The sequence below is a fragment of the Aphelocoma coerulescens genome, chromosome 4A (assembly GCF_041296385.1).
Source record: "Aphelocoma coerulescens isolate FSJ_1873_10779 chromosome 4A, UR_Acoe_1.0, whole genome shotgun sequence".
NCBI lineage: Eukaryota > Metazoa > Chordata > Aves > Passeriformes > Corvidae > Aphelocoma > Aphelocoma coerulescens.
In genome coordinates this window covers 16,132,668-16,157,674 of record NC_091018.1, presented here as the reverse complement: position 1 = coordinate 16,157,674, position 25,007 = coordinate 16,132,668, and the positions used below count along the sequence as shown (strand labels likewise).

General features: G+C 37.0%; 1 long non-coding RNA gene across 1 annotated transcript; it reads left to right on the top strand.

Annotated features, from left to right (window-relative positions):
• The first annotated feature begins 11,023 nt into the window (after nt 1-11,023).
• LOC138110497 (uncharacterized) lies at nt 11,024-24,609 on the top strand. Its single transcript, XR_011150958.1, has 4 exons — nt 11,024-11,167; nt 20,583-20,738; nt 23,494-23,605; nt 23,831-24,609. It is a non-coding gene; the product is annotated as an uncharacterized lncRNA (long non-coding RNA).
• The last annotated feature ends 398 nt before the right edge of the window (nt 24,610-25,007 follow it).

Below are 25,007 nucleotides of genomic sequence, written 5' to 3'. Positions count from 1 at the left end.
GGTGTTGTAATGGATGTCTCTGTCTGGTTTTGTCTCTGTACTCTTTGCCTCTGTCCTTTCTTTCAGTGTCCTTCCCCAGTCTGTTAAGGCCAGATACCAGGTGGGCCATGCCATCATACCAATTATTTCCACTGGAAGGGCTGCCAGGACAATCTTTTACTGTTCATTTTTCATTACCACAAAAAATCACATTTCTGTGCAGGAGTCAAAAAATGTTTATGCTTGCATCTCTGGATTGCTACAGAAATATGCAGGCTCAGTATGTAATCATAAGTGACTACAAAATTTCCAGTCTTACTGGAAGGTGCCTGAATTTAAACAAAATCATTTTGTAGGGAAGCAAAAATATGCACATGCTAAGCAAAATTTTAAATACATTAACTCAATTTTCAGAAGTTTCCTTGGCAGGTTTGTCTGATTTGGTAACAAAACAGCTGCACTCTGATTTCTGACTTTATTCAAGCAACAGTCATTATAAACAAGAAAAAGAATTTCTTGTATACAATAAAATATAGATTTTGTTTATCACCTTTAGTATTTCACATCATATAACCATGTTTTGTGATAGCAATTCAGTATCATTGTATTAAATAGATTGGTACTTGTATGACTCCTATATTGATTTCTTGACTTGGTTCTTTTGATTAAGTGAAGAAGCTCATGCCTTCAAGAGCCACATTATTGCAATAATAAGTATCTTTCATATCCTCACCAAATTAAAAATTGACAATACACAAAGTAGTGAGCACACCTGTAGCTATTTCAAGCCCCTTAAAAGCTGCTGGTATTTTTAAGTATCGATTTTAAAGAATAAGCTTTTGGAGGAGAATCTCAGCTGCTTTTTCAAGAAAAGGAAGGGGACTTGAATAGTGAAAAAGACTTGCAAAACATAATTCCTAAAGACCAAGTAATCAAATCATAGACAAAGCCAATCAAATAGGATTGTAGAACCTTGCCTAAATACCCTCTATAAAGGTGTCTTCTGCTTGGAGCTGGTTCAGGCACTCCTTTTCACAGCTGCCAGAGACAGGGGGATGGATCACCTTCTTAAATTGTGAAAAATCATGTGATATTGAGTTATGTCTTTTATTGCAGCTTTACAATGTTGGGGTTTTATGCTAATCATGAAAATAGAAGGAAAAAACGGCCGTAGCTTCATGAAAGTCACTGAGAAGGCAACCAGTGACTTCCTAGGGAGACAGGATTTTATTCCTGCAAATTTCATTCTTTCTTCATATTCCTGTTTTTCAGATTGAGTCACTGGTGAAGAGTAGGTTCCATGAGAAGGGGCACTGATGCTGCTGGGACTTAGTCTGAACAAACTGACCAGCACGGGTGTTCTGGAGGGCAGAAGTCTCTCTGATACAAACAGCAAACTCGTTCTTCCATCTGGCTTTCACTGCCAGCTCCAGGGTGAATTCCAGGAGCTGAATTGCTTTCCCAGTGGGAATACTGAGCTATCTTCATTCAGCAAGGCATACGTGCCCTTAGCTCTTAAACTGCAAATAGCACTGTTCAGCTGGATTACTCCTTCACCTCCCGTAAATACCGCAATGGAAAAAGAAAATTAGATTGAAAATTCCATGCAACTATGCCAGAAGTTAAGAAGTGGTACAAAGGAAAAATGAATAGCAAATACCTTATTAGACCTTCCTGTGCTTCAGACAAGGTAAAACTACTTCCTGTATTTGGTACAAAGTTTGGAACTATTTGCTTATGCAGCTGCTTCTCTGTGGGTGGATCCACTGGCGCGCAGTCACTTAATTGGGGACAACTCCTAAGATTATTGTTCAGAGAGAGCTCTCTGAAATCTGAGGGGAAATGAAGATGAATCTACAGGAAATAGCATAGCAGCAAATTGAATTTTAGAAAAGTTTTATAGACCTACTACAAAATGCTTTTTGGCTGAAAGACTTTATAATGAGATTAACATTTACAATTCTCCTCCAGACTGTTCCTGAATGAAAATGTGCAGCTGTGGTTCAAGATGTTTACAGAAATAAGCACCATTTTCAGGGGTACAAATGTGTAGTAAAAATTATTCACACAGGAAAAAAAATTAGATTTAAACATACACATATACAGAAAGTTGTATCAATACCAAATTTCTAATGCATTTTTGTCCCCCTGGTGTAAAAGTGAGTAGGACTTAATCTAGTGAGCATGTATTCACTTGCTTACATTTGTTCCTTTGAGTCACTGTGCTGGATTTGAATGTGTTGCCTTAAACTGCAGCTTTCTCTGATGACAACATCCTGGCTTATAAAGGATAAAAACCCTATTGATCTCTTACAGCATCAAGTGGAAAAGAGCAATATTATGAGACTTAGGATAAAAGAGTGATTTCATCACCAAAGTAGCTGTTTGAAAATTTTTTTAAAAATTGAAATTGGGAGGAATAAATTGACCTGTGTGATAGTGGGTAAAAGGACAAAAATCTTCAAGACATTTACCAGTTCTTTGGAGGAAAGGACATACAGCTTTATGACTGCCTTCAACTTCCTAATTTGTAAGCTGCTGATTACCACCCTACTTCTGCACTTGATCTGTTTGCACTGGCAAATGGTTCATGGGCAGGCTTGTTGGAGGATCTCAATGTGGGTATAAGACAAAAGACAAACATCTATAAGAATTGGCTTCCTCATATTACTTTCCAAACACTTGATATCTTTCAGCAATGGAACTTCCTACTCCAGAGACAAGGCACAGCTCTCTAGAGCACCCAGCAATCTCCTTTAAATTTAGCTTTGTTTCTATGAAGTTTGGAATCTGATTGTCAGCAATAATTGTGCATTCATTAGTAACCTTACTGAGGAAATATGCTTCAACTCATGCGGTGAGAAACTTCTTTAAATTGAAAAGCACAGCAAATTTGCAGATAGATTATAAATCTGAGAATGGGTTTTAGATTCAGAATTAACATTTTAAGGTTGCATGCACAGTAATCCTTCAGATAACATCCAAAGCTGCTACATAACTAGCATGTCAAAGCTAATGTGTTTCTTCATTACTATATAGCCCTTGCTATGAATTTATGTGTGTTAGGAATTCAGTTCTGAAGAGAAAAACTGGTTTGCTTTAATTTGCACTTGCAAAAATGTCTGTGTATGTATATGTGTGTGTCTATATACATGTATCTAAAACCATTTCCTGCATTGCCTCTTTGCTAACATCTATGTTCATGCTTCTACATAAAGAACAGTACTATGAGTTGGGTCACAAGGCTAATTAACCAGTGAAAGCAGCTAAGTTTTCAGAACTGTATTTACAAATCTAGATTTGCAGGCTGAGTTGCTATGTTGCAGCTGATTGCAACATGTCCTTATACATATTTGTATGAAATTCTGACAGTGTATATTTTCTGGATAAAAATAGTTGTTTGTGTTCTATAACTGATCCATGAGGGTCAGCAGTAAGATAGAAAGTTGGGAAAAAAAAAAGAGTATATGAGGGACTGAAAATGAAATTGGAATAATGTTGGTTTTGGTGGGGACACCCTTCTGGGAGGACTGTGCAGATGTCTGGAGTAGATTTTAAGGGCCTGCTTTAGGAAAACACTTGCAGTCAGTTTTGCTTCTGAGTGCATGTGTCTCTCATATACTGCACTCTGAATTACATGATTGGGAACAAGCATCTGGGTGAAATCTGGTTATTCATCTACCCCAGCATTTCTGAACACAACATTTATTAAAAAAGGCAAAACAAAATATATAAATTAGGGCCTTGAAAAGCAGTGTAAACAGAGATACAAAGAGACTTTTGAACACACTCAAATTCCTGGCATGACTCTGATAAGAAGCAAGCCATTAGGGACCAGAATTGTAATTTAACAAGTTTTTGTAGCGTGGCCAAGGAAAATGCTGCATAACCATCCTTACAGATTCTTTAACAAAGTCCAGATCAACGAGTTAATGGTGCTCTAATACTTAAAAGACAGTAGAATAATGAATATATTTTGCCTGTCCAGTACAGGTGGACACATAACAACAGTATAATGATATTAACTGGGCCCAAAGATGGGAGGTTTTGTTAAAAGTTCTTGGTATGCATTGACCAGACTGACCACTGTAAGAAACACTGAGCCAGTAAACCAAGTCTCACATGCTAAACCAAATAAAGACTTGTTTTTATAGTCAGGATATTTTTTTTCATCTGAGGAAAAATTTTATTTATTTTATTTCCACATACAATAAATATTTATTTACTTAGAAATAGATATTTATTTTATATATTAAAAAAATAAGATTGTGGGGGAACTTATGCTGGTGTGGCATTTCACATAAAAATGTTTTATTAATGTCATTTACCGAAGGTGCTGACATACTATCAAATTTTTTCTATCAAACTATCAAATTGATTGAATTACTCTGTATGCACTTGAGAGATGTTTAACCCATTGTTGACCCAAAACATGGCTGAACCTGGCCTACATACTTTTTAAAATGTAAAATATATTTAGAAGGTTTGGGCTTCTTCAGTGGGAGTTTATCTAACTTTGGCACTACAGATTGCTTAAACTTTCATATTTTTTTTCAAAAGGCCTTTTTGTATTGTTCCATGATTCTAGAGTACTGCTAAATACATGGGAAGAGGAATGGAAATTTTACTGCAGCTGTTATTAGAGGCATTATTAGAGAAAACACTTGCCTGATGGGCACGTGCAGTGTTTACCTTTGCTATTTGATGTAATAGGATTCCAAAAGCAAACAGGAGGCAGAACTGTTCACTTGAGTAGAAGGAGGAGGAGGAAAGAGGGATTTGGAGGTTTTTGGGACCCAAAGCCTTGGCTCCATGTTTAACCGTAATGAATTCACCACACACTGTTGTGGAGATCAGATTCAGCTGCAGCTGTTACAGCTGACAAACACTTCACTTTAACTTTCATGGTGCTGCTTTTGAGTTTTTCTGTCTGCATCAGAACATTATAAACAAACAGTTCTGGAGTGCCACACACCCATGTCTAGGAACAGAGTATCATTTTAAAACCAAAACTCGGTCTGAACATGCAAATGTGAAAGGTAATTAAGCCAGTTGTAAATGTAACTGGCTTCCAAACAGTTAATTAAAGAGATCAGACATTCATTACCAGACCACTTATAACTAAAGGTGAAAACACTGCCACCTGTTAGTCAGTAAAAATGCCTCTTCAAAGCAATGCTTTATGTGCTGTTATGTCCCTGACAAACATATTTTTATGAGCCTGATCATATTAACAAAAAAATTAATTGATTTCTGGTAAAATCTCTCTATTTGCCATTGCATGTTCAGTTTTTCATTTACAAGAATTAATAATTAAAAGAATTAATAGCTATAAGAATTAATTTCTCAAGCAAATCTATAATTATTACAATTCCTGACCTGAGAAGAAAGCTGCAAAGTATTAACATCAGTTAATCAGTTTACAGTCAGTAAACAGTAAGTGGTTTCAATTTATGATGATATTCTTAGCTCCTATGAAGCTAAGAAAGGAGAAAAAAATGAATCCTTTGCATGAGGCTTCCTTCAGAGTTATCACTGTACCTCTTTATATAATGCTATCAGATCAAAATAATTACTTGAAGTAAATTTGTTTCACACCTTTTGTCAAAGCAGAAAATAAGGGAAAAAAATACTGAGGGCTCTATGAAGCCATGATACATTTTCTCTCAGATATCCCCAGCACTGTGAACTTTATAGGCAATATTACTCATAAAAATTTCTTTTTCCTGGTATAGTTGCATTGAATTTTGATTCTGTGATCCTGCACTGATTTGTCTGAGTTATTTTTCCTTGTAGTTTCCTTACTTTGTTTGAAATTTGTAATGCTTCACTCTTCTCCCTGCCAACAAATTATAATTTCCATGTGGAAAGGGAATTTTTCATTTCTGTAGCGCCAACTTCCTGTACACACAGAGTTGTGGCTTTCTAGGAACTGGAAATGACTTCATATAATCTTCTTATCCTTTCCTGACCCTTCTTCCAAAACTGAAGCACTGAATCTCCTGCCTGGTCTGACTTCAAAATTAGTGTTCTTAAACTAGAATTTCACGAGGGTCTATAAAAGTGAGATTAAATGGGAAAGGAACTAAAAACTCTTTTGTTCCACTGATGGAGGGAGAATGGGGTTTTTTGTTAGTTTGTTCATTCTCATCACTGCTGCACAAACATGAATTGTGAGTCAAAAAGTTTCAGGGCTGTGTATTTTTTGTATGTGTGTTAGAAAATGAAAGTTTCATAAAATTGTCTGCAAAAATGTTCTAGGGCTCTGTTTGGGAGAGACAGGATGGGATGGATTAGAAGTGCATCTCAGTTGCACGCACAGGAAGGAAACATCGACCACCAAAGCACAAAACCAAAAACCCCAAACAGCTTTTATGATAATAGTAAATTTTCAGTAAACTGCAAAACCTTTCATATTAATACATGGCATTATGCAAATCACCTGCCTCTTCTTTGAGCAACTAACATGGTCTGCTCTGCTGGGAAAGGCTGAAAAGACTCCCAAGGCAATGGTAAACATTACCAGAATGATATTACAGAAGATCTAGGACTTAAAATCATGTCTTCTGTGCTCCTGTGAAGTGTTATCTCTGACTGTGCTTCAAGCCAGAGCTGCATTAAAGATGCAACAGGGAGATGCAGCAGACTTCAATGAATTCTGTAAGGAAAGTGAATAGGGAACAGAGTTGTCACATACAGTGATTTAATTGGTTGCCTCTAAAATTTTCAGACAGGAGATACTTCACACAACACTTAACTTTCATATGGAAAGCATTGCCATGGGAAGCCTTAGAAGCCAAAATTATAATTACAAAGCAAGAGATGAGACAGATGAGTGGAGGCTAAATCATTTAGAAACTAAAAACTGAGGTAGCCCAGCTACAACCTCCAGTTGCAGATGTCCCTAAAATTTTTGTCAGCTGAGACATCATCTGAAATTAAGGCCCACTTTACTCATGCATCTTTTGAGTTTCCCTGAACTGACATTGTGTTAGACACAAAGCTGAACTAAAATTCTCCTCTTCTAGCACAGTTGTGCTCTTAAATTTATATATTTCCATGCTGTTTCTATACTATTCATAGACTTGAAAAGGCTTAAGTTGAAAAAGACCTTTGAGTTCCTCAAGTCCAGCCTCTAACCCAGCAGGGCCGAGTCCACCACTAGGACGTGTCACCAAGCACCATTTTTGTAATGCTGAGAAAGCCAAATTATTGCAGTGCCCTAATAAAATGCATTCAAAAATATGTAGTTAGATTAAGGCAAGTAATTGAACATTTTCTTTGGATACCAAAGGGAAGCAGCACTTTAGAAGTTTAATTAATCAAAATAGAAATCCATTTTTATTACAGTGCCTGGAAGTTTTTCCAGATATTGACATATGTACTTCAGATGTAAGTTTTCAAGCCTGCCATGACCTGTTGTGTAGGTTAGTGGTGTTCACTTTATTGTCCTAGAGCAAAGCCATTCTGTACTGGCTTCAGTTGCCATTGGGAATGTAATCACCTTTTTCAGTCGTTTCATTGCTTCGACTCAGATACTCAGAGATTAAGGGGTTTCCTTCTCCCCAGATGTTTTGAAGACTAATTAGTGTTTGCAAAGCTATTTAAAGACAAGAACTGCTGTTTCCATGGTAGTAAATAGGGTCAATTAATGTTTGTGTTGCATTTACTTTGCAATTTTTGAATTAGAAATAAGGCATCAAGACATATCACTGGTCAGTGTTCCCATGAGCTGTGGCTTTCAGCTTTGAGAACCTATCCTGACTTCTTGCACTTTACTATATAAGGATAAAAGCTTTTTAATTTTATTCATTATTTTAATGTCTAATACCTTTATATAAATTTTAATTTTGACCAACCAGAAAATTGTGATTTACTTGGAAAGGAAATATTAACTGAGTCAGAGCTGAAATTAGCATTTTTCTTTAGGGCCACTAACCCTCTGAACACTGTCTAGTGATGCAACAAGTCAGAGGGAACACTGACTGCACTCACACATTGTTATCATCATAGGAGACACTAACAGATTCTCCCTGCTAATGGCAATAGAGATTGTGATTTTCTGTTATAAAGCACAAATCCAGAGTTTGAAACCATGGAGTGGAAAGGTGCAGGAGGAGAAGGAGGAATAAGGAAAGGAAGACTTTTTCCTGGTTCTCCACATGTCCAAATAGGGAAGGCTTGGTCTAGTTGCAATAAAGATAAATAGGTATGTTTTAATTTCAACACTTAGCTGCGTGCTGCAGCTGTGATTGTATCAGTAATATGAAAAGAGCATAAATTGGCATGCACTTTTCCAAAATAATTTAAAGTACAGAGAACCTGGTCTGTCACCTGCCAGTCTCAGTGTGAATCTAATTTGTAATGATAGACCATATCCATCCCCACTGACTATGTCATTTTTTTTAATTGCTGTCTTTGTTCAGTCTCAGCATTTGGCTGTCACATCTTTAAGAAAAATGGTCCAACTGTTTTGCCATTTGCTCTAAGAAATAAGTTACTCTCAGCATATGGAGGCTTTCACAAACAATATGCTTCCAGTTTACTGTGCTTTGGATTTCTCCACGGAAAATTGGTAAAGCTAGTGTGAGATTAACTAAAAATGCTGCTGTCCATATCAGCAAAGCCTGCAAAAACTTCTTCTGCACAGGAGTTTGCTAAGGAGAAGGATTTAATGTGCATCCTTCTTCAACTGAACTTACTATAATGAAACAGCACAGAAATAAGAATGACTGTACAGAAAAGCAATACATGATAATGAAGAGATGGCACCTCCCAAACCTGTCCAGTGCCCCTGGATGGCATCCCTTCCCTCCAGTGGGACTGCATCACACAGCTGGGTGGTGTTGGCAAACGTGCTGAGGGTGCCCTCAATCCCACTGCCCATGGCACCAACAAAGGTGTTAAACAGTGCCAGTCCCAAATTCATGGTCACTGCTGCCAAGGCTGCATCTAAAATATTCTGAAGAGTTTCACAGTGTAAGAGTCTGTAAAGGAATATCTTCCTGTTACTCAAAGCTCCACACTGACTTCATCCAATGCACTTTAGTCCTGTGTTAGAAGTGTCACTAAATTTTCTGTGTCTGTAAATCTGTACTTGAACGTTTTTCAAGTCTGTTCCTCCTTAAGGGAAAAAGCATTGAAAAGGAGAAAATAGGAACAGTTTGTTTTAATAATTTTAGGCTCATTTTGCCACCTAATCACTAATATCTTTCCATCAAACTCAAAATATTATTTAGTAGGAATTGCTTTGATTTTAAGTGCTTCTGGTCTTTCTTGACATGTGACATTCTTCAGTGTGACGTGCTGCTTTGCTTGAAGAACATCAGTAACAGTATTGGTTCTCCAAGCTGATAGGTTTTCTTCACAAATGTCAGATCAGTTGTTTTCATGTTATGTAATTTATCAGCTTTTAATTTCCTCTGGTTTGGTAAATTTTTTTGTAACTTTTTTGCTGTATATTTCTATTTATAATTTTATTTATGTTCAAATACTATTGTCTGAGAACAATGATAGTAGAACATAAGTTTGTGTAAGCTTCACACAATCCAATTTTTTGACAACTTAAATTTGCCATTTTGCAATTCTGAGCAAACATTAATTTTTATATAGCAGGGTTTAGAAGTTTATTTTACACAGTCATATTAAGTTTCATTTTAATTTTAACAAGCCAGAAAAAGAATAGGCTGGAAAACAGATGTGTTTCTTAGAGCATTCCTCTTGGAGAGCGTTTTATCTTAGGTAATAAGTCTGACATTTCAAGGCATAGTGTGACATTTTTCATATAAGTATAGGAGCAAAGGGCCATGATTTGCTACCCTTCTGCTGCTTTTTCATTCAGTATTAATTTCAAAGGGGACATTTCTTGACTATGTTTCAACCAAAAAAATGTCTAATAAGGAAGGCTGAAAATGATGATAAAATGGTGATACAGGCAAATATATTATTTTAAGAAGGTACATTTCTTGTCAATTCAATGTTCAGTGAATATCTTCACGTTCCTCTAGAAATTCATAGAAGCTGAATCAGAGAGAAACTGGATCTCATCTGAGAGGAACTCATCAGTGTTTAAAGTAAATTGGATAAAAAAATAAACAGAGTTCATACTAAAGCCTCATGTTTCTGTGTTTAAATCAGTCCATATGTGGCAGGGAACTGAACTCTCTGAGAATGGATGAGTTTCCCATGTTTTCCTGTGGTGTGGTTCTGGTGCCTGTTTCTGACATATTTACTTCCAATCCATATGAAGGAAAATATCTGATCTGAGATGTTATGTAAAGGTGAAAACTTGAGAGCGTTCTTTGACTAAGGTAAGCAGTCCTTAGGCATTAAATTCATCAGTTGTGGAACTGATTTTAACAAGAATGACCTGAGGAAAAAATCATTGTGGCAGGAAGTTAAGTGGAAACCAGTTAGTGGTAGAAGTGAAAGGAGTTTTTCTGATAGCAGGGCGTGACAGGATGACTGACAGTGGTGTGAAATGCAGTGCCACCTTCAGGGTATCACTGGCTGGACAGTCTTTTCCATCAGCAGCTGTAAAGAACATAATCAATCGGGAGGAAGGGAAGTATTTTTGTGTTTGAACTGAATCACTGTGTAAAATGGCTGTAGGGAACAAAGAATGTAATGACATGTCTGGGTTATAGAAGAGCATCTAGTAAAGCAAGAGTACAACAGCCCTCACCCAAAAGCTTTTAAAGCACAAAACCAATCAAGTTAAAAGAATAATGTTTCAGCCTTAGTACACTGGGCCTGCTTTCATTCTTGTTCCAGAAGAGATTTACGACTGATTTCAGCCTCCTTGCTTAGTCATTCTCATGAAATATATTGTAAGCCTTGTCTCCCCCACTATAAGTCAGAGAAAACTCTTTTAGTCAGCAGGGCTTAGGTAAGAAAAAGTTGACTGCACCAGGATTTTCTAATTGAAACTTGATGTTGCTCTTCCTCCTCCATCTTTGATTGAACAATAGTATTTGCTCCATGGTTCTGAAAAAGATTTAAAAGGAGGGCAGTGGTAATAATACTGGTCTTGCTTTAGCCTCAGACTCGTGAGAATTGAGAACAAAAGTGGGCAGGCATCAATCAAGTTTAGGGAAGATGAGTTCTGCAGAGGCTCCCACGATGGTAAGCAGGCATCCTGAGCATGCTTCAGAAGAGGAAAAATCCAGTTGGAGTGGAATGCAAAAGGGTAAGTGAGTATGAAAAAAATATCCAAACTTCTGAGGATGCATGCTCAATGTTTGTTTTAATAGGAAATTTGAGAGTCAGTCATTATTTCAACAACAAGTTCAGGTGAATGAGCTCCCTCATACAATCAAGGGCAGAGTGGGATTCCTACTGTGCTGTGTAAAACATAACTTTATTTTGCTCTTAGACACACTACATTCTTAATTTCTTTGAATTTCCTTGTAGAATTGCTCTCTGATGGGAAATGGGCTCAATCCCTGTGCTCCTTGCATTGCATTTCTTCAGCTCATACCCTGAGTTTTTCAGGCATAGAGGATGAATGGGGAGGATGTGTGGGGTGTTCTGGGGGGGGTTAATCATGGGAGGAATTCCCAGCAGTCAGAGAAGAACCATTTGGTATTTTGGCCATGCCTGTTCCAAAATATGCATTATTTGAGTTTGTAATGCCACATATATATTTTTACATAGGAAAAGGCCAAATTTGAAGACCTATTTCAGCTCTTGCCAGGAACTCAAGATGGTCTGAGTGAATTTAACCTCACAGACAGTTTGATCTAAATTTGTCTCAATTCAAGCTTTATCACATGTTTAATTTCTTTGCCTTTGCTGATCAAAGCAGGAAGTTTGGTCTGTGAGCTTAATGCTGCTGATTGCTGTGTAAAGTGGTTTCATGTTCCTATGTTTTAGGGAGAATGACTAGTATAGAAGCTGTTAGAAAAGCTTCAGGAAAACAAGAAGCCATTTTAATAGAAATAGGCAGAATGATGCACTTTCCTTTTGAAGGAGAATTCTCACAGAAGCCATCGAGGTCATATAACTTACCAGTGGTATTTACAGTTAAATATAAAGCATTTATTTATTTAAATCTGGACACTACTAAAATGATAGTGAAATAAATCTATGGTACCAGAGCTGCTCAGTATTTCTGTGGTAGGGTTTCATAGTTGCATGACATCCTTTATGAATCTGTCAGCATTGACAGTGATGTGTGTTTGTTTTTCCAAATATGCATGTGTGTATTATAACCCAAAAACTGCATAGCAGAACCAGATAATTTTATACACTGATCTGGTCTTCCAAATCTGTGAGTAGCTCACTGCACAGATCTGGTGCTTCATCTAGCCCCAAAGTATCTTTTAAGTGGGAAAAGTTTTATAGAGCATTGGCAAATGCCTTAGTTCAGACATCGGGCTGTGGTATCTCTTAAAATATAATGCTATTATATCCCATTTATATGTTTTGTAACACGTATTACTAGTGTTCCTCCCGGACTCACAAAATTATCTCTACCTTCTAAATCTGTCAATAACAGAACTGTAAATGGTAAATCATATTTGGTAATATAATTAGTAAGTTTTTAAGGGTTTGACATTTTCCATCTTCTGCTATTTAAATTGATTTTTATATAAAGCAATTAAGGACATCCTTTTTCCATTAAGGAAATTACATTTAACTTCTGTTGTGATAATGTATTTTCTATATATAAGAGAGAAGGTACTTGAATTTCACTTTTTTCCCCACAAGGTCATTTTCATTGCTGGTGGTGGTGGTGTAATTTTTCAGAATGAATATATTAATAGGTGGTGCTCTTAGCACAAAATAAATCAGGACTTCAAACATAAATATTTCGTTTGACATAATTACTGTCATGAATGAGAAATTATTTTCATTTACTAAACAACTTTAGGCTTTTGACAGATTAATAAGCAGTATGGAAAGTGTCACCTGAAACCTATAACATGAGCACTTTACTTTCTTGTCTGAGATTACTGCTTATTGCTGGAGTTTTCCATGACACTTCATTACAATGGTGGCAGACATAAATAAATATACACAGATATGATGAAGAGTTTTTGAATGTATGTGCATTAGACATCGAACTGTTTGGAACAGAGCAGTGTGAGAGTAGCAAAGAGATACTCTGGGCAAAGAGCACATGAAAATAGCCCTGCTTGAGATGACTTTATTTCCTGCAAAAATGCTTGAGGAACAAGCATTTCTTATTTTTTTGTTGCTAATCTCAGTATTTCTTTTTACAAACCAGTGTTTAATTTGTTTTTCTGTGCGCTTCATGCCAAGGCAAAGCACTGGCATTGATTCCATAATGATTGCAATTAATTGCATAAGTTACTGGCAGTGTAACCTCCAACTAGGTTTTGTACAAAAGTCCAAGGGAGATATTTTTGTCCTACAGCTTAGTCAGAAATTTAAGTGAGAACATAATTTCTTAAGATTTCTGCTCTGTGATTTGCTTCAGGAGAACAATGGTGAGGAACAGATTAAAATTATACTTTTATGAGTTTGCTAAATTTTAGATTACTCCACAGGCACTAATGGTGTCTGTAGCTGACTCTGACATACACAGAATCGTTTTTTCCCTGTCTCATTCCAGATTAAAATATTCCAGAGTATTCCTCAACACACATGGAAGAAAGTCATAAACTATATCATCTGAATTTGGCACAAAGCAGGAGGGGTTGGCTAGGTGATCTCCAGAGATACATTTAAGTTTGAATTATTCCAATATTCTGTGATAGATGATTAGTTTTAGAAGAAAAATATCTGTATTTCTGAGAGAGATTGCTCAATTCTTTCTCAATATGTTCTTATGGAGTAGTAAACAAAGATTTATTGAACATAACTATTGTAGAGCTGAGGTCAATGTGAATATTTTACCCCTTCACTTGACCTGAAGGAGATTTCTGTGCACTGCACTAGTGAGCACCCATGAGCATTAGAAACTCTGTTAAGGGAGTGGGAGTGTGTTTTGGTTTTTTTTCCTGTCTTATAGTTTTTATTTATTTTCTTTCTTCTTTAATTTTCTATTTTGTTCTTGTTATCTCAGAATTCACAAAATAGTTTCGATCACACTGGGGTAGCTTTGGAGACTTGCTCTCAACGAAAATGTCTTTTTTTTCAGTAAAAATAGTTTGCAAGGGATCTCATCAGAGTTTATTCTTGATGTTACTATAATATCTTAATACATTCTGATACAGGGAGAAGTTTCATATTCTTGGAAGTAGCTTGGAAAACTTGTGACATGCTCGGTCCTGCCACACCAATTGTTATGATGCACATTTAATAAGAAATTCCATAGGAATACATGTTCATCAGTAGATGAAGCTGCATGCAGAGTCGTAGCTCTTTTTAAAAACAAGGTTATGCTGGTAATATGTAAACAAAAGTTTCAGTGGTGTTCAGTTCATCAGACTTCTGTACTGGGTATGCCAATCTTCACTGAGGTACATTGCATAACTGTCCTGAGGAAAAAATATTATGAGCATAATTTAAAATGCTCTGCGACTGCTGTAGAATCCCAAATGGCTTATTCAGCATTCTTCTCTTTGAATGGTTTTGTGGTTTGATAATCCACTTAGTTATTTTAAAATATCTGTGGACAAGAGCATCCTCTTTGAAGACAGTCAGAAAGTAATATTGGATTATCTTCTTGATAATAGTGCCAGTGCCTCAATAATGCTGGTAGATTTTTTTCTTTATTCCTCTTAATTGATCCATTTTTTCATCCTTCTACTCAACCACAGAGACAGATGGAAGGCTGTTTTCTTTTTATGTGATTATTCCACACTTAACCTCAATTTTTTTTGAGAGGTTTGGAATACTATTAACAATCTTTAGTTTTAGCAATGTTAGTAAGAGTGTGTCTACATCTATGCTTCTTGTATTTTATTTGAAGTAAAAAGAATATTTTGTTTAGGTCCCAGACCTCATCTCTTCTAATAATAGGATGGTGGCCTCGACTAGAAGGTAGGCATTAACTTGTTGCCATTGTGGTTTCTTTCTTTTTTTTTTTTAAATAACAGGAATCAATTTAATGGAATTCTTTTTTTTTTCTTTAAAGAAAAAAGGTTTAGGTGTTGCTTATTGATGGTTGACTTCTATGTTAGACTTTAAACTACAAAGCATTTCATAGAAACACACATTTCAGTTTGGTGAATTCAGCGAAGTGAAACTGGGCTTTTCAGTACATCATGTACTGTGAATACCTACATGGGTAATTAATTATGAAAATACCTTTGTGAACTAGACAAGTCATTCTGATTCAGTATTGTAAATGCTGGTTTTTTACAGGCTTTGTGCTTCTATTTTCAAACTTGTCACCCTGGTGGTCAAGAAGGCCAGATACAATTAAAGTTCATATTGGGTAAAGGGAGATAAAACTGGAAAGAGGAAACAGGAAAAAGATTTCTCTCTAACCACACAGTGTGTTATCAGCGTTGAACTCTGGAATTTGAAGCTGTTAAGGGCAAAATATAGAGGCAAAAATGTAAATGAGAAATACATGTAAACCTAGCACAAAGAAAAATACAGAAATATTGTGAAATGTAGAGCCAACAACCTTTAGAGACTTTTGAAAATGGATCGATGGAGAATGATTATAGTTTCAGGTCTGGTTGCTTCCTTAATTTTCTCTAGTGTTGGGTACTGATGGAGATGATGTAGTAGGAAGGCCTTACTCAGTCTAGTGTGACAGTATTTCTGTTCTCAGCCAAAACCTTAGGCAAATAAATAGGTGACCTAGTTTCAGAGTACAGTAAAGATTGAGGATAGGCACAGACAAGGATGTAATGTTCTTACTCAGGACAGGACCTAAGCTTGCATCTGCCCTGAAACATCTAAATAGGACTCTGGCTCTTTATATCCTTCCAGGCTGGCAAACGATTAAGTGCTTTGCAGAACTGGTCTGAAAATACCTCAGCCATGTAGTTGTTGGACATGTGAAATTAGGTAGATAATTTAGTCAGGTAGGTTTGTTTGTTTTTTTTACTGCTGCAGTTACATCAGAGTTAAGACCTGTCTTCCTTCTATTTTCCATACTAAATCAGTAGGTTACATCCTTGCCTTGTGCATTCCCTGCACAGTGTTTGATAACTGCAGTAATGAACAAACATAATGGAGGAGCAAAACGTATTGGGAAGAAGTGAAAACAAGGTCTTGCATCTTGGAAAATGCAAAATATTTCAGCTTAGTGTCTCATCATTCTCCATGAAGTTTGTTGTCTATTTTGAGTTCACAGAGCTCCTGTTCTGACTCTACAGATGGAGAATGAGAGTTATAGATGGATTTAATTTCATTGAGAGAGAAAGAGGTGCTGACTCCCTGCATTTTATTAGCACGTGGAACACTGGGGAAAACGTGTTTGTTAATCCACTTCAGCAGGGGAAACTTGAAAAATGTCATGTACTTTGGGCTTTCTCTCTCCCACTATTGCCACTTTTCTCGAGAAGTTACTACATATTTTTTCCAGAGCTGTCTGTAGAAAAATAATGAAAACCAGAATTTATCTTCAATACAATGGAATTTCAAAATATGTGAACTAAACACCTTTGCAGTTGTGTCATTTGGCTTTAATATTTTCCATTCTCCTGAAAACTGTCCCTATTTTTCCCCCATTCTTGAAAGAGAAAGGCTGCTGATAATTAAAACTAGTTTCAATATTAGTTTTTGTCTCCAAAATAAGTAGATGAAGTCTCATTTCCTTGGATCATTCAGTAGATGAAGATGAATGTCATTGTTTTTCCATTTAATCTTCCTTTTAAAGTTTAATAATTCATTGATCTTTTAAATAAGTGTGGTTTAATGCCATAAGCTTCCAATATAATAAGGTAAAATAAAGAATTTAGGACTATTGGACTATCCAATAAAAACAATTTTAAAGTCTGTGCAAGATATAGAATAAAGATTTTCATCCTATTGCAAAATCAAAGTAGTAATTTTGATCACCTAACTGGAAGAGGGGGTTTTTAGCTGTGTGAAGTTACAGAGGTTTTTATTCATCTTAGTTCAGTGTCATGAAAATATGAAAACAATTAACATTCTGTTTATTGAACAAGGCAAGTGAAGGAATGTATCCACTCCCTGGAGATCAGCTGAGATACTTCCCTTTCAACAGGAAAGAGAGTGAAACAGGAGATTTACTAAAGGATTAAAATGCTCCTCTCTTTTCCTTGTTGTTTCTGTATAAAAATTCCTCTTTTCACTGGAACTGGACTTCTCTGTGGCATTCTCAATGACCATGAAGAGCGTCAAATACTTTAAGTAAAGAACAAAACACAGCAAAAAAGGCCCCACATCCCAAGGTCAGATTTAACTTTTGATTCTGAAGACTAGAGATAGCTATGGCATTTTGTTTTCTGAGCTCTCATTCTAAATATGATATAAATCAACTCTTTAGTGACCCAGATGGCCTGCAACTAATCACCATTTTCATTAGTGCATATTAGTAAATTAACAGGTTCATTAAGCCCTGCTGGTGCCAGCTGCTATTAGGACAGAAAGGTTTTGGGTTTTTTTCTTTTTAAATTGCAGGATGAAATTAACTTCTCTGTAGCCCCATAAAGTCGTCCTATAACATTTATAAAAATATCATACCTGAATAAATGAGCTCAAGGTCTAAATACTGTTGGGAATTGCACAGCCTGCAGTGTCAGTGGGTATGGGAAATTACTGACAGAAACTGAAGTCTGCATAGATGTCAGTGCTTGTAAATTCCTCTGTTGTGTGCTAGAGCCATTGGGTTTTTTCTCCTAGATTTTAACAGTATTGAACTAATTAAACCAACATTTTTCTTCACTTCTATTTCTGATGAACATGTAGAAATAATCCTAGTTAAGACATGAGAATTCTATTTTTTGACAAGAACTAAGCTAAATCTCTACACTGGAAAAACACTTCATCACTTTTTTGACATTTTCTTCCTTTACTCACCTCTCACAGTTTCAAAAGAAATTATTTAGTGGACGCTGATAACGTAGCCTAGTATGTCACTGATAAGAGAAGAAAGAAGATAACAGTTTCCAAGATGTATTATCAGGAATCCAGTAAGCTATTAACATATTGAACAAAGATAAGCAGATAAATAACTTGTGGCAACCTCACAGACTGCCGGAAAGATCTTCAAGTATTGATTTTGATGAAAGAGCCCTTAATCCTTTCAAAATGCATCTTAAATTGTCTCATCCTTTAAGGAAGGAAAATCATGGCCTTGTGATCAATACCATTCCTCCTGTTGATTTCTCTGGACCAGAATGTCATAACAAATGTTCATGAAATGCATAGTCTGAGAAATCAAAAAATCCAGGCTTGCAAGAGAGATTGATGATAAGAATGAACTTTGCAAGCAGCACCCACAGCTAGTTTATTATGGTAGGCAAAATTAAACTGCAAAGTGTTTTTATAATGTATTAAATAGTAGCATAGTTTAAGTAAGAATTTAATAATTTAAGAATGTAATTAACCCTCACATACTCTTACCTAAGTTTCTTCATGTAATGCTGGATGTTTGACATGATGATTTAATATTTCTCCCACAATAAAGAAAACACTGCAGTAATTAATACCTTGTCTCATTAGTAAAGACCTAACTCATTTGCATAAGATACTTCTCATGTAATTCGAGAAACGTAATGTGAGAAATTCAAATGTACTTCCTCCTCTGAAAAGAATGAATCTGTGGAAATTGGAGAGATGAGGATTTGACAGATGGACAACTCGGTGGATAAGGAGTTGGCTGGATGATCACAGCCAAAGTTGCTGTTCATGGCTTGGTGTCCCTGTGGAGACCAGTGAGGTTCCTCGGGGTCGTTATTGGCACCAGCACTGTTTGACATCTTCATCTGTGTCATGGACAGTGGGATCCAGGGCACCCCTGAAAAATTTGCTGATGATGCCAAGCTGTGTAAGTCAGTCACACACTGGAGGGAAGGGATGCCATCCAGAGGGACCTTGACAGGCTGGAGAGCTGGGTCTCGACCTCATGAAGGTCAACAAGGTCAAGGGCAGGTGAGTTGGGACAATCCTGAGCACAAACACACAGGCTGGGTGAATCGAGAGTGAATTGAGAGCAGCTCTGAGGAGAAGGGCCTGGAGGTACTGGTGGAAAAGAAGCTCAGCTTGACCTGGCACTGAGCACTTGCAGACCCAGAGAGCCAAGCGTGCCTCTATCTCATCTTTGAAAAGCCATGTTTTACATGGCTTTTTGAGGCATAATTCTTAAATAAGAGCAACAATTCTGTTTCTCATTTAAAATGTATAATTAATACAGTAATAGGGAAATGAGTCTTTAAATTCTGTCCCTAATTATATTAAAGTATTCCCAACTGTTTTCTGTGTGTAGAAGCAGCAGTTATCTAGCAACAGACGGCCTCAAATTAATTTAAGAATTTATTTATTCTTGTGCTTGTGTATACACATACCTGTGTGAAACTTTCACTGGTTTGCTTAGCCAGGGCAACCTCATTTTAGTTTCTTTTGCTTTGTGTTTTTATTTTTCTGAATGGTTAGATGTAATTTCAGATTGTGTCAAAATCTATTATTAAAATTTTCCCTAATGTCTACTTTCTTCCTCTCTTACTGGAAGAACAATGACAGGCAGTGGTGGCTTAGGTTATTCACAGCTGTCTTTTTTGCTCATGGCTTATTAATTTACCTCACATCAGAATATAGAAAAATGTAACTGTCAGTGAGCAGTAATAGGGAAAGGGTAGTCAATTAAATCTTTGGAAAGCTTCCTAGTCCCATACTCCAGATAACACTTAAGGTTAAGATGAAAGGTTGGGGCTAAAATCCTTTGTATTTTTAAGGATCCTTTACAGATACTGTTATCCAAGGTAGACATATATGTGTTAGAAAGACCAAAGCTTTCCATAATGAAGTTTTAACTTTTTGACAGTTCTTTCGTGAAATAAATGTATTCACAAGAATTTACCATCTTCAGTTTACAAATTACAAAACTTAATGACCAAGTATTCTGTTTAAGAAAGTTCTCTCTTTGTCAAAGAGATTTGCCTGCTGAATATGTGAATTATTCATTCTTTGCTAGAGGGCTAATCATCTTCATCACCTGTTGGTTTGGACTAAAAAGTACGCAAAGCATTTTATAGGAGCAAGTTAACCCTAATTTTCTAAGCACTTACCATTGTAGTCTCAAGAAATTCAGGTATGACCATTTTTTGCAAAACTGGAGTCATGGGCAGGTAGAGTAGACTTTGCATTAAACCTTTAAGTAACCTTTCTATCTGAAGGCAGTACATTTCTAAATCTTTTATAAAAAGGACTTGTGTGGGGAGACAGTCTATTATATATTTCCAATTTATTAAAGATACAAATTCACAAATCTGGTGACTCAGTACAGTTCAAATTATAGTGAGTGCATGTGATATCCATGTTCTTGGCTGTCATGCAAAGAACTGAAATGTGAAACTTTTATTGCCAAATTTCTCAAAGTTTTCTGCTGGGGTTTCAGGAGTCAAGAGCAATTGCCAACCTGAGGACTTCTTTGAGTGTATTTCTGGCTGATTTATGCTCTGATTCGCAGTGTGGCAGCTCATTCCTGTGAGGAACAGGCAATGTTTGATTTGAGCTAATGCAAATGAATTTGTGTATTTCGATTATAACAGAGCAGCACCTTCAGTGGATTGTGGGGACGTGGGGACAAGCCACGCTCATGAGAAAAAAGGTGTTGAGCTCACGTGTGAGAATCAGCCTCAGCAGTTTGTAAGTCCCCACCAAGTGCATCCTAGACCAAGCAAGGTGACTCCCTCTGAAGAGAACAGGCAAGTGAACTCCATGGATCACCTCTGCTAAGCCACAGATGGTTTATCAAGATCCGTGTTTGTCCTTCCCTTCTGACTCTGTGTGTGTGCATGCTCACACATTTGTAGAAAGGCTTGGGGTGGAGCCAGGGCTGTAATTACCATTCTGTACACTGTTGTGCTGCTTGTTTTCCCAATGTACAACGGTGGATGTGGGCCTGGTGTTGTAATAAATGGGTACAAAAGGTTAAATCTTGTTCAGCATATGGGGAGAAATTTCAGATAAAAGGAGAGTGCAGCCTGTTTGCCAAAAATCTGATTCATGCAAGAAAATCAGGGAGGAGGGATAGAGTAGAGAAAAGCTGCTGTTATTTTTTTAACAAAAGACACTAGAAGCACAGTCAATAGATTCTGTATTGACTGAAATTGCATCATTTTGAGCATATAATTTTTGGGAAAAAATTCTCTGGAAGCAGCTAAACCTTGCTTTTGCTTTCCCAGAGTATCTGTAGCTAGTTGTATTTCATGCTAGCAATCTTAACCATTTAAAAATCCAATAAATTCACCCTATGATTATAAAATAGAATGATTAAAAAAGGAGTCAGAATACACAAAAATTTGTCTTTTCCCAACAATTAACTTTTGGTGTAATTTATTTTTGATCAGACTGAGGCTTTGACAGGTTGTATTATGTGGCTTCCCCTGGGGTTTTAGCAAGTTCAGTGATATTTGAGTTTAGCTCATAATTAAACACCAGAACTTTTTATAGTTTTTACTGACTGATTTAGTTCCTTCAGTGCCAGGGATGGAAAGGCACAAGATCCCTGACAAACATTATCTCAGGCATATTGCTTAAACTGAGAGAATGAAAGACAGAGGGTAAGACAAGTTTCAGGAAAATTTGCATTAAGGTTCTGAAATGGGTCTTTGGAAATGGTTCTTTGTCTTACTGGATTCTTCTTTTCACATGAAAAGAAGTAATTTTCTGGTAAACAGAAAATCAGTATATTTACCCCTGATTGCAGTATGGATTCTGATATTAAACCAGAAGGGGAACCAGGCTGCCCTCCCAGTAAAGAAGCAAGAAGGCAGAAGAGAAAGCTGCTGCTCCACAGCATTGCTCAGAAAGCACCATATTACAAAAAAAGAAACTGAGGAGTGAAATTCAACAATAAAAAAATAAATCTGGCAAATAGCATGAAGGTCAGAGATAAATATAACCGTCAGGGAAAGGAGAAGGAAAGTGGGGAAGAAACAAGAGAGAACCTTAGCAGAAGTGCAGCTGCAGATTGCAATGACTAAGGAACATGAAAGAGGAGGTGGGGTAATTGGATCTCTCAGTGGTAGGTGACTTAGCAATTGCATGAGTGGATACAGCCAGCCCTGTAGGACGCAGCATTTGGCTGTCATTCAGGGGGAACTGCTATTAAATTCAAAGTGAGAAGAACAACAGAAAGAGACAGTTCAGGAAACTTACTCTGGGAAGATTAAAACAGGCATTTCAGTCCAAGTCACTGTGGTGCTGACTATGTTAGCTACCTAACAGGGCTCTTTCCGTTTTCATCTGGTTTTTAGGTTTGACAGGAAGAAAATGCTTTTCACTAAAGGTATAAAGGGCAATATTTTCAAAAGTGCCCATGTGCTTTTTCAGGAGTTGCTTAGACTTAGTTTCATAGAATCACAGAATGGTTTGGGTTGGTAAGGACCTTAAGGATCATCTAGATCTACTCCCCTGACATGGGCAGGGACAGCTTCCACTAGACCAGGTTGCTCAAAGCCCCATCCAACTTCACTTTGACCACTTCCAGGGATGGCGCAGCCACAAGCTCTCCAGGCAACCTGTGCCAGGGCCTCGCCAAGCTCATAGTAAAGAATTTCTTCCATATATCTTATCTAAACCTACCTCCTTTCCATTTAAAGCCATTTCCCCTTGTCCTATCACCCCATGCCCTTGTACAATGTCCCTCACCAGCTCTCTTGTAGCCCCTTTAGGTACTAGAAGGCTGCTCTAAGGTCTCCCCAGAGCCTTCTCTTCTCTTTCCCAGGCTGAACAATCCTAATTCTCTCAGTTTGTCCTTATAGAGGAGGTGCTCTAGCTCTCTGATCATCTTTGTGGTCCTCCTCAGGAATCTCTTGAGGAGTTCAGTCTTTTTTATGTTGGGAGTCCCAGAGCTGGGCACAGCACACTTTTTGGGGTCTCTCAACACTGGACTAAAGGGGCAGACTCACCTTCCTCAACCTACTGGTCACAGTCACACTGCTTTTGATGCAGCTCAGGATGTGCCAAAAAATAACACATATTTTGTAGAGTGGTCCCAGAGGTGCTCTCTTATAGTGGGAAGGGAGAGAAGGAGAGAAGAAAAAGAGAAGAACAATCCAGAAGGATGACACTGCCACTCCTCCTTTCATTGACCATAGAGGGACTCTAGACAGTTCCACAGAGCAGGTACTTTAATGCTGACAATTTCAGGTGGAAAATGGTCCATGAAAATTATCCTCTGAGTACTTTGACAGGGCAGAAAAGGGATGTAGGATTACTGTATACATCAGGAGAGCTAACATAACAAAATGCATTTGATACTGGTTTAATCTGACCAAAGTGAGGTGTTTAGAGGCAGTTAGTCAAAACATCAGGGTCAAGTAGACTCCCACTAAAACATTACATTTTATTAATTTCCAGTGGACACTTAGCATCTTCTCAGAGAAATTTTTTCCTTCAGAAATGGAAATTTTGTCAAAAAATCATTATGATTTTCTCCCAACTCATGGTCCTTAGGTGCTGGTATGATCTGCCAACTGTTTCTAGAACTGCTCCATAACTGTCGTAAAATTTACAGCCTCCGTTCTTCCTTTGGAAGCAGAACATATTGAATGCTTCTCTTATTCTGGTAAGAACAGCATGGCCAAAAGAAAAGTATATTATCCATCCTATTACCAGTAAAAGATTTAATTAACCTCGTGTTTATTTTCACCTGTTAGTCATCTGTCAGTTGCTCTGTGATAATAATTCATTTTGGTTGGCTCAACACAAGTTAAATTTGCACAAAGTGAATTTGTCTGAGCCTCAGCTGTATATGCCAGATGACAGGTAAATGTATTTGTCTTTATTGCAGGGTGGATTCCATGGAATCTCTTTGCTGGACATTCAAGCATCTGTAATACTGAACAAGAGGGTGTTGGCTGAACTGCTGGGCATTATGGAAAAGAGATCTTCAGAAAGCGTAGAAATCAGAAACCAGAGGTAGATGTGGTCTCAGAATAATGCTAGATGAATTGTCTCAGAAGAGAATAACATGCTTTGGAACCCATAAGAACATTTTTAAGGAAGCTGTGAAGTGTTAGCATAGTGTTTGACACTAATTGCTGTCCAAATATCTAAGTTTTATGAGTCAGTTGTCATGGACTGTACCTATTACACTGAGTAGACAAACCAGGTAGTGATAAGAACTATTGCCATGCAATCTGTGAACCCCAAAGCTCTTGCTGTTTGGATAGTCATAATTTATTTTTCTTCCCATTATTTATTTTGATTTGTGTGGGGTGTGAGACTAGGACAAGACAGGGGAGTTAAAAATTTCGTGGTTTTTTTATGCGATGTGACAATTTGAGGGATTAAAGCTTGGGAACTTGTTAGAAAATATCTGTTATTTTCTTCTGTGGTCTCTCATACTCCATGTTGATGTCTTTGGGAGCAGTCAGGACTGTGGTGCTTTGCTGAAGAATTGTTCTGCTGAAGTTCCTCACTCACAGGAAAATAAGATGCAGAAAAGCACGGTATAGCTTCTTTGAGGACCTAGAAATCCTTTTTTACTTTTCCCACTTCTGGTAAACATTCATATTTTCAGTCTATCATTTCCCCAAAGCAATATATTGGGATTTTTTTTTTTCCAGAAACAGGTTTTGTTTTCAAACCATTTATTTAAAAATAAACTGCCTTTTTTTCTAAATCACATGTGTTCCTTCAAGCATGCTGTGTTCCATGTACACTTAGGCTCCTCTGCTTTCTACAACTAAAGATCACATGTGAAAGACCTTTTCTCTTCTTGCAATGAAAGCAAAGAATTGCTATATCACACATTATTGAGGTTAGGAAGAGGCATTTAATTTCTATTTATATCTCTCATTAAATGCCATAAAATCCACTCAAAGTTGTTCTCTTAGTTCTGAGTTTATGCTGCAGAATTTAGAAATAATTTTCAGTGCTTCTTGGTCCACTGAAGTGCCACCTGGACTTTCAAGTGTGATGGAATAAACCTAGAAATAATCTTTTTCACAACACACCATCTTTTT